Below are 10,252 nucleotides of genomic sequence, written 5' to 3'. Positions count from 1 at the left end.
TAGGTTGTGCCTATTCAGAGAACTTATATCTGGTATCATCCAGTATAAATTACCCAGATTGATATACTTAATGCAATTTATTGATATCTAAATGTCTAGTGCAAAACATCAAGATTTTTCCCATGTAGTTGCAAAAATGATAGGCGCTGGAGTAGGACTGCCTGGTTTATAAGCTTTTGCCCTTTATTTAGTTATTTATACAAGAGTAAAAATAATGCCTACTCCAAAGGGTTGTTAAGAGGATTAAGGGCTTCGTCCTTACAATGGGCTTATCCTAGTAATTACCAGAGAGTAAGTACTCAGTGTTTCCTCTTATTATCATCACTGTCCTTGTTGTCTTGTTATGCTTCAGAGTTCTGTAGGTTCCAGATTTTCTATGGGATTTTAGCAGAAGCCTTGGGAAATACTCTCTGTTTCAATAGGGTTCTCTGAGATTGGAGGACGTGAGGAAAAGGGCTGACACCTGTGAAGTGATAATGATCTCCCAAACTCTTCCAGTGGAAGAAGAGAGAGTGGGAAATGCTCTCACCACTACAGAGACTGCCCAAGCCCAACCCCAGGATGCGTGAAAAGTGGAGATGGCCATAAGGCCAGTGGGTAGAGAAGGAGGCAGCAGAGTGTGATAGTGGTGAACGTGTATTCCGAGGGGCCACCTCTCTGGGTTTGAACCCCATCTCCATCCCTTAAGACCTGTATGACTTTGAGCAAGTTACATAAACTCTGTGTCTCAGAGATAATGATAGTATCTATTTACAAGGTTGTTGTGAGGATTATAAGAGTTAATGTATATAAATGACATAGACTAATACCTGACATAGTTAAGTACTATAGAAGGAAGTGAAAAAAGGGGTGATAACCCAGATACAGTTAATAACAAGTACCCCCTCCAGTGGCTCTTCTTGAATCCCATATGTATTCAAGATGTGTTTATATATCAAGTGTGTTTACTGACCTGAGTTTATTTTTAAATAATGATTCAACTATCTTATCTTCTTTGTTTTTACACGTTTGCATTTTTTTACCATGGTTTCTCCATATCATCCTAACTTTATTATCAACTTTAGAAAAAAAAAATTCAGCCCTTCCGTTCATGAATAGACTCTTAGTCTGCATCTGGAGTGTATCCAGATTTTTCCCCTTCAGTGTCTAGAATGATAGGTAAGAAGCAGTCAAATCCATGTCTGTCTCTGCAAGAGGCATGATCCAGCCATTCTTCCTGTAAAATTCCTGCTCTGAAGTGATGCTGAACTCTTTTTTGATCAATCTCTTTATGGAAGGCTATGCAATTCCTCCAAAAAATGGCCTGAAATGACGAGAGACAGAAGACAGAACAACAGAGCATTGCCAGACTAAATTAGCTATCTGCCCCTGTAATTGTTACTTAGTCCCTCTGAACTTTAGTTTCCTTCTCTGTAAAATGGACATAATACCACGTACCATTTCGTGCACCACTTACAGAGTAATTGAGATCATGAATTATTATTTTAATGCTCTGTTTTATTACAATAGCTGTGTCTTCTTTCTTGGTTTCATCAAAATATGTTTTCACCCATGGAGTATGTGATGTAGGGGAGTACTGTCTTTTGTGTGTGATGAGGCAGACAAAGGGTGAAAATAGTTGATCTGAAGGACTAGATGGATTGCATGCCCCTCAGGAATTCCTCAATAGATAGTGTTTTCCTCACCTAAACTTCTGATATGTCCAGAGAGACAGAGAGCTCACAGTTGGGCTCCCTGAGAAGTATACAGTACGCTGCTCTTCTGTGCTTTGGGTTTGTGCAGAAATGTATGGCCAAGCAGCCAACCCAGCTGAAACAAGATTTGACATTCTCTTATGAACATTAAGGAGACTGACAAGGGCACTTGGTTGAATTGAAGGCCATCTTTCCTTCCCACAGAAGCAGTTCAGTCTCTGTAGTGAAGGCCAGGCTTTTCCTGAAGTGGTTTGGGGTCACCTCTGTCACACAGACAAAGGCCCAATAAAGACCCCAGTGTCCTAGATCATAGTGCATGACTATACTAATCTTAGTCTAGAAAATTTTCAAAGCAGATGTTACCAAACATCTGTCTCAGTCATGATGAAATAAGTAAATAAAGATCACAAAAGGGAAAGCAACCACAGAATGTAAAAACTTATCATGTGCCTTCCAATGATTTTCTCTTGGCATTGAATGTGTTAACTTGCTGTGTCTACTCATCCATGAGGGTCGGCGACAGCATTATGAAAAGTCAATGAGATCTACAATAATGAGTTTTCTGTTTTTAATTTTGTTTTCACATTGATTATAACTTTTAAAATATGAAAGGACAGAACATTTTCTGAATCATCCACTAAACCACCTTAGAACCACATATTGCCCTATGATTTCAGTGCTCAGGTTTATATGTGAGTGAATAGTCTTATTGGTACCCAATGATAACATAGAGTCAGAACATTTCTGGCTGGCTTTAGGTGATGATGCCCTAATGTTAATGAGACAGCGATCATCATGTGTCTGCTATTGTAATCCTGTTGGATTCTTTTCCTAATTATAAAGACAAAAGTTCTTTTACAGTGATCAGCTACAGTTGAAAGATATTTTCACAGGCTAGGGTTTTAGCTTCATAATTTATTTAATAAATCTAGAGTGTTTTGACATCATGAAAATGATAATGTGGTGGAATAATGTTCTACATTAATTGTCACAAGCTAATGAGAAAAGAACAGAGGCAGACTTAATACATAAATGGGATTTTTGCACCAAATGAACAGTAAATGACATCACAGCACCTGGTACAAACTTCCAAAGCTTTTATAGTTGTTCAAATAGAGAATTCTGGTTGAATAATTAAATTGTCACCAGGCAATAGTAGTATAACCATACTTATACCACTTAAAGAACTTAAAGAAATCCATGTAGAGCAGTAAGTACCTTCCATGTTGCTTATAGATGTTCTGTGCAGACCCATCTTTGTACATCACAACTTGCAATAGTTCATGAGGATTAAGCAATAATAAACAATGAAGAATCTGTCATTCTGACAGCTGTGAGGTGATATCTCATTGTAATTTTGATTTGTATTTCCCTGATGATGAGTGATGTTGAGCATCTTTTCATGTGTTTGTTAGCCATCTGTATGTCTTCTTTGGAAAAACATCTATTCATGTCATCTGCCCGTTTTTTAACTGGATTATTTGTCTTTTGGGTGTTGAGTTTTATAAGTTCTTTATATATTTTGGATACTAACTCTATCAGATAAGCTGGAGACTATGCTAAGTGAAATAAGTCAGTCAGAGAAAGAAAAATACCATATGATTTCACTCATATGTGGAATTTAAGAAACAAAACAGATGAACATAGGGGGAAAAAGAGAGGCAAAGTAGAAAACAGACACGCTTTTTTTAAGATTTTATTTATTTATTTGACAGAAAGAGACACAGCGAGAGAGGGAACACAAGCAGGGGGAGTGGGAGAGGGAGAAGCAGGCTTCCCACTGAGCAGGGAGCCCGATGCGGGGCTTGATCCCAGGACCCTGGGATCATGACCTGAGCCGAAGGCAGACGCTTAATGACTGAGCCACCCAGATGCCCTGCGGAAAACAGATTCTTAAATACAGAGCACAAACAGCGTTGCTAGAGGGGAGGTAGGTGGGGGATGGGCTAAATGGGTGCTGAGTAATAAGGAGGGCACTCACTCGTTGTGATGAGCACCGGTGTTGTACGGAAGTGCTGAATCACTAAATTCTACACCTGAAACAAATATTACACTGTATGTTAACTAACTGAAATTTATTTATTTACTTATTTATTTAGATTTTATTTATTCATTTTGAGAGAGAGAGCATGCACGTAAGAGGGGAGGGGCAGACAGGGAGGTAGAGGGAGAGAGAATCTGAAGCAGACTCCTCACCCAGCCCAGAGGCCCTCACGGGTCTGGATCCCACAACCCTGAGATCACGACCTGAGGGGAAACCAAGAGTCAGACGCTCCACCAACTGAGCCACCCAGGTGCCCCTAACTAACTGGAATTTAAATAAAAAGTTGAAAAAAGAAAAAAAAGAATTTGCCATTAAATTATATTATATAATTTTTTGTATTTTTTTTTGGGAGACTGCTAAATGTACATTAAAACAATGGATTGTGGTCAAAATTAGATACTCTTTAACAAGAAAAAGTGACAACAGTGATGCATATGATTTAAGGAATGGTCCATCAGGTTCAACATTACAAATATACAAATCGACAGAAAATGAATCAAATGCCTTTATTTTTTTTTTACAATTACATCTACATAGATTATTTAGTTCAGCAAAACATCATAACATCATCTGCCACACTAAATCATTTTGAATAGTTTTGGCTACGTATTTTTATTAGTATTTACTTAAAGATAAACTGAGGCATATTAAAATGTTTAAGGTGTTATTTGAGCATTTATCCACTCCAACTGGACAGCGTCAAACTGGAAATGGTTAGAAGTGCTCCACTGATAGGAGTTAGGGGAAAGACTTTAATGGGGAAAGTGAGAAAGCAAAAAAAAGGAAATTATCTTATCGATAACTACAGCTTAAAGCTTAGTTGGCTGTTCTGGATTGGTTGTATTTAGCATTTTGAATTCATCACCTTGAAGCGTTTACAGGCTTAGATTTTGTTTTGCTTACATAGACCTCCATGGCATTAGAGTAACTTCAATTAGGCCTCCTTGTTTAATTAATTTAACATACACAATGTGAAGCTTTGTTTAGATTTTTTATAATATATGAATTATAAGCATGTTTGCACATACTTAAGTAAAACATAATAAAAAAACAATTTAAGACAACAGTGAAAACTTATAATTCTTCCCTCCAAAGTTTTCTTTATTCAAGTGCTACCTAAGATTTTTTTAATGGATAAAGATTTTAGTAGTAAAATTTAACATTGATTGAATACCTATTATACATACATAATTAGTATTACTCTTCTCACTTTAAAAATAGAAAAATATATTCTGAGAGAAAAAGTGACTCATCTAAAGTCAAAATTATTATGTAGTGGAACATGGATTTGGAGTGAGAGATGCATGGTTACGATTTCTATTCTTTTCTCAAAACAACAAAATGTCTCATGGTTTGAGCCAGGAAAATACAGAGGGACGGTTAACAAAAATGAGTTGGGTTTTGCAAGAGTTGGCCAGTAGTCCTTATTTTCTGATGATAATTGTACAATAGGTCCAGGAATCTCATGAGGCTAATCTTAATCATTAAGATAAAATGTCACTATTGCATAAGAATGAAAAGCATTCTATACTAGCTCAGAAGAAAGTGGAAAATTTTTAGTAACTGCTGCATGAGTATCACTCTTCCTCCACTTGTAACATGGTATTAATATTCACTATTAACAAATGTGATTTATAGGTAAAGCAGTGCTTTTCTACTCCTCCCCACTCCTCTTCTTTCCTTCTCCTCCTTCCTTTTGCTGTAACCCTTCCCCCTCCTTTTCCTCCTTCTCAACTCTCTCCACTTTTTTGCTCTGTTCTTTTCTCCCACTCACCCCCTAATGTCACTGTCCCCCTCCAGAGACATTTTTCTGGTGTTGATCTTCTAAGTAGGAAACTTTGCCTTCATTGAGTGACTTAGAGTGATACCATCTCCACTGCCCAGGGCAAGAGAAAAGAGTTTTATTTATCTTATAGGCAGATTATAATGTTCCAATACCTGAGAATCCAAAATTGTTTAACACTGAAAGACCGTATTTGCCGGAGGGAATGAATATATCAGAAAGGCATAAGACCTTTTCAAATAAAAGTAAATCAAATATTTATTGAGCACCTACCATGTGCAAAGGCTAAAGTAGTAGGTAAAAAATGAAAACAAGGATAGGGCAAACCTTGCCTCCAGACCGGGCATACGAAAATTCAAATTATAATGCAAGCTAAACAGATGCTCAAGCCAATTACAGAAAAGAGTTAGGAGATCTAAAAGTAATTTATAAATAAATAGTGAAGACTAATGCTATAATGTTGAGACAAGACGCAAGTAGGACTTGAATTGTATCTGGAAAATTTACAAGGACTTGCACCACTGGAAAAGTGAAAATATAGCAGGATTATTATTGGGTGCAAGTGGTGAATTATTCTGATCAATTCTTTGTATAATTAGACAAATCAACAACAAAATGTTCTAATAAGACCCCAAGTCACTGATGGAGATCTTCATTTGCAGGAATTGCGTATTCTTATCGGGGGAGCAGGGATGGTAGTAGAGGCAAGAGCCACAAGAGCAATAGTCATGGTGCTATTTACCACTTTCTGAAACCCCCTCCATCTACACGCCACGAACCATAAACAATGCTATGGACCCAACATGAATCTAAAAGATTAAATGTGGCAGGTCATGAGTGGTAATGATAAATTGTTTCTTTTTTTTCTTAACTTTTGGATTCCATCTTTTACATTTAACTCTGCATCAACTTAAGTCTTAGGAATTGTCAGAAATGTGATTTATATAGGGAGAGAAGCATTATTTCGGCACAAGGCAAAATGAAAAAGTTCCACACATGTTTCCAGTTTTGCTGCTTAATTTTGGAAAGAGGTAATTCTACGTCAAAATTAGGCCGAGTGAAAAATGCACACACAGTAATCTTCATTTTCATTATCTGGAGTAGTTCAAAAGGCTCAAAAAATGGAACTATTCTCCAAGAAAGGAATGCATGTTCAGGTAATTACAAATAACAGACGCATCTGGTTATCTTAATTGTTTGGAAATGTCTCAATTAGCCGAGAATGTTTTCATGATGACTTGGAGACAGTGAAAATTTTTCACAGCAGATTGGATTCAATAGTGAAGAAATATAGGCAGCTCACCCTGAAGTCTATTTATGACTACAGAATCCGTTCAAAGATCTGTATCTTTTGGATTTTATTTGCCTGTAAAGGGAATAGAAACTCTATTTGGTTTTGTTTTACTTTACCTCTGCAGCTTTGTGGTCGGTCTGAAGAGGAGGCAGGACTGTTGGTGCTGTGGATGCCCAGGTGAAGGTCAGACAGGCCAGCCGCATGCTCTCCATCCTGACCATGGTTCCATTCCTTAGCAGAAGTTGTCTTCTTACTGAAATTTGATTTTCAGGCTTACTCATTTGGGCTTGCTCCTCGAGAAGCTTAGAATGATCCCCAACTACAGGCACATTCTCAATCTGGCTGAGGACTGATGGTTTTTGGATACTTGAAAACAATTCAGACTGACATACTTTGGTCAGATAGTCAGCAACATTACTGTCTTAGACGTGCCCCTCTAGGAATGCTATCATACCCCATCATGCTTCTAGTATGTCGAATATAGTCCAGATCCTGCTTTTATCTGAGCACAACTTCTTTAGTTATTGTATTTATTCATATTTTTAAGGAAATAGATTTGTCAACTGCAGGATAGTACATAAATTACTGTATCATAAATTACTATATACGGGATACAGGGCAGTCTAGGATAATACAGGATAGTTCTGCAGGATGTCCAACAAATCAATGTCTTATACTCCCAAACCTCCTCCCTAGGTGAAAAAGCCCCCCTATACAATGCCCTTGCTTTGTGGTACATTCACATACAGATTAAAAGAGATGGCCTTGTCTGTTACAGGGGCAATTTCCAATGCAACTGTTTAGAAATGCTTCAGGAGTGATTTTTCCAATCTTGACAAACACACTCTCAAGCCAGAGGAAACTTCATAATTTCCAGTGAAGAGGTTATGAATTATTAAATCTCACTAATTCTTCACTTAACTGGTGCCTTTATACAGAAAACATGATCTGGGTTAAAGCCTATAGTTAGATGGAATGCGCACCTGGGGTTAATCTAACCAGCAAGTGGACGCCCCATTGCCTCAATCAAACTCAGATCAATATTATTTATCCGTCAGCCCTTGAAATAGAACATGGGCTCTTCCACCAAATCTTTCTTACCTGTAGGAATTAGCAGGAGAAACCTAATACTGTCTGGCAATTTATCTACTCCTAAAAAAGTCAGTCTCTCCTAATTGTTCAATGCAGCTCCATATGTATACAGCAGAAATGCTTAGGAAGTATTGAGGGGAGGGGTACAAATGAAGGGGAGTGGGAAATAGTGAAATGTTAGAGAAACAGATGCTCAACTTCCTCTCTTGTAGGGTGGGACATTAGACTCTGGTGCTTCAACCATCCCGCAACTTCTAGCCTGCAGATTCGCCTTTTTAAAAAGTAGAACCTACTCCTTGCTATTTATAATATAGACTTACAAAGTTATAAGGTCTCTGATTAACTAGTCATCTAGTCAATATTATTTCTTCTTAAATTTTGGACACTTAGACACAAAAATATCAATGTATTATGTTCTGAATGAATCATGAAGTAACGGATCCCACATGAACCATGGCTCCATCTTTCAGGGCTTCTCTCCTACCACACATTTTCTCATCTGATCCTTGCTTTCCCACTGGAAATATGTCTAACATATGGAGATGTTAGACAATTCATTGTTGGATTCCATAAAAACCCTTCATGTTCTGGAAGACAGCAAGCAATCCTTTGACTTCCATAGGTTGTAAAGCTTTTCCTTATGAATAGAATACTAAGAGGCCATAACGTAGACATATAAAACCTTCCTGCAAGGAACATCAATGGTCTTACCCCTTATTCCATGTCTTTTCTCCAAGAAGTACACTGGCTTCAGACCCCTCCGTTTAGTATATACCACTATCCGGGCAGGGTTTCTAATTGCCATCTTTCTTAAATCTGCCAGAATTGTTATCATTGTTAGAAAATCCCACACAATGGTCTTTCCTTCATTAACAATCCATCCTTTAGGATTCACTTAAGTCTACTCCCTCCCAACCACCTTGAAACTTTTGACTACTATTCTAGATTCTAAAGACCTTCCGTCTCAGAATAGTTAGGTATTTATTTCAACAGTGGGTCACGTGAACATTCAAACAAATCCACTGTTACTTGCACTGCTGTGTATCTAGTAAGATCTATAACCTCCTTTAGAACAGGAATGTGCTTTGTGTACTTAACACTATGTTTGGTCAATTATAGGTTCTCAGGTACGATAGGCTGAGGGGAGACACATCTGCCAGACTGCAGTCCTAGAGAGAGCTTTCTGATGGTGGCTCTGGATAGATGCTTTAGGCCTTACAGAAATGAAATTTAACTATTAAGGATATGTTAGTAAGTGGCTGGCTTCATTACCAATAGAAGAATCAAAATGTTCATAGGGTAAAAAAATGTAAGAAATTACCTAATAGATTATGAAGACCAATATTCGCTTTCTACAAACTAGGAAGCAAACGTTCAGACATTGTTCCTAATTCAACTGCTAATGTATTTTGGCTATCAAGGTTAAAAATGTAGGTGAATTAATGCTACACACACAGAGACACACATCGGTGGAGAGAACACGGGAACGGACTCTAGCAGCATGACTCAGAACTCAACACAAATACCCCAAAGCAGGGGGAAGAGTCTCAGGCTCTAGCAGTGTTCAGCCTTCAGAATCACAAAGGAACTGGCCTCAAATCTCAACCACGTGGCTTGGGCAAATCACCTAACCTCTCTGAGCCTCTGTTTCTTCACTAGTAAAGTGAAAGTGACAATACCTAACAGAATCAAGTAAGATTGAAATTCAGGTAATGCAAGTCTCAGGGTTTAAAAGCTTCGAATATCAATACTGTCTCATTAACACTATTACTCAAATCTTGATACCCCAATATCCAACCTGGTTTCTGCAGAGTTACAGATTTCCTCTTCCCCAAATACACCCCAACTCCAGAGTGACCTTCCTCTTCCGCTGATCTGCTCTTTATTTCCATCCCGACTATAATGGTCTCAGCTGAGACTCCACAGAGCTCAACTTTGATAGAGTCCCAAGAAGTCGTGCTTCAAGCTGAAGCCTCGTTCCCTTTACTCACACTATAGCTGAAGTAGAAACCACCTCATCATCTTGTCAATAGAGTGAGAGCCAGAGCTATGGCATGTGCCGGTGCATCTGACACTCAGGTGTGCTTGCCTCTGAAGCCGGGGGAATTGGATGGACCAGTGAGTTCCATCTTCACACTCACATAGTCAGGAGGAAACTAGCCCCTTCTCATAGGTTCGTTTGGATTGGAGGAGGGAGAGTAGGGTACCACAGTAAGGTTGACTGAGGCCATAGGTATTATGCCTTCTAATTTTGGAGTATTTTCCATTGGGAAATTATGACCTCCTTGTCCTTGTTGCCCTAAGAGGCTAACAGAGTGGCTGGAGCAGACTAGATGTGACAACTT

General features: G+C 38.3%; 1 protein-coding gene across 1 annotated transcript in view; it reads right to left on the bottom strand.

Annotated features, from left to right (window-relative positions):
- Positions 1-6,936: 6,936 nt before the first annotated feature.
- Positions 6,937-10,252, bottom strand: part of LOC113937904 — a 404,519-nt gene continuing 401,203 nt past the window's right edge. The window contains exon 7 of the mRNA XM_027622835.1: positions 6,937-7,068. The gene's annotated coding sequence lies outside the window, so the exon portion shown is untranslated. The remainder of the gene's footprint in view (positions 7,069-10,252) is intronic.

The sequence above is a fragment of the Zalophus californianus genome, chromosome 8, assembly GCF_009762305.2.
Source record: "Zalophus californianus isolate mZalCal1 chromosome 8, mZalCal1.pri.v2, whole genome shotgun sequence".
Taxonomy (NCBI): domain Eukaryota; kingdom Metazoa; phylum Chordata; class Mammalia; order Carnivora; family Otariidae; genus Zalophus; species Zalophus californianus.
Note: the sequence above shows the minus strand (reverse complement) of the source record. Positions and strands in the feature narration are given on the sequence as shown.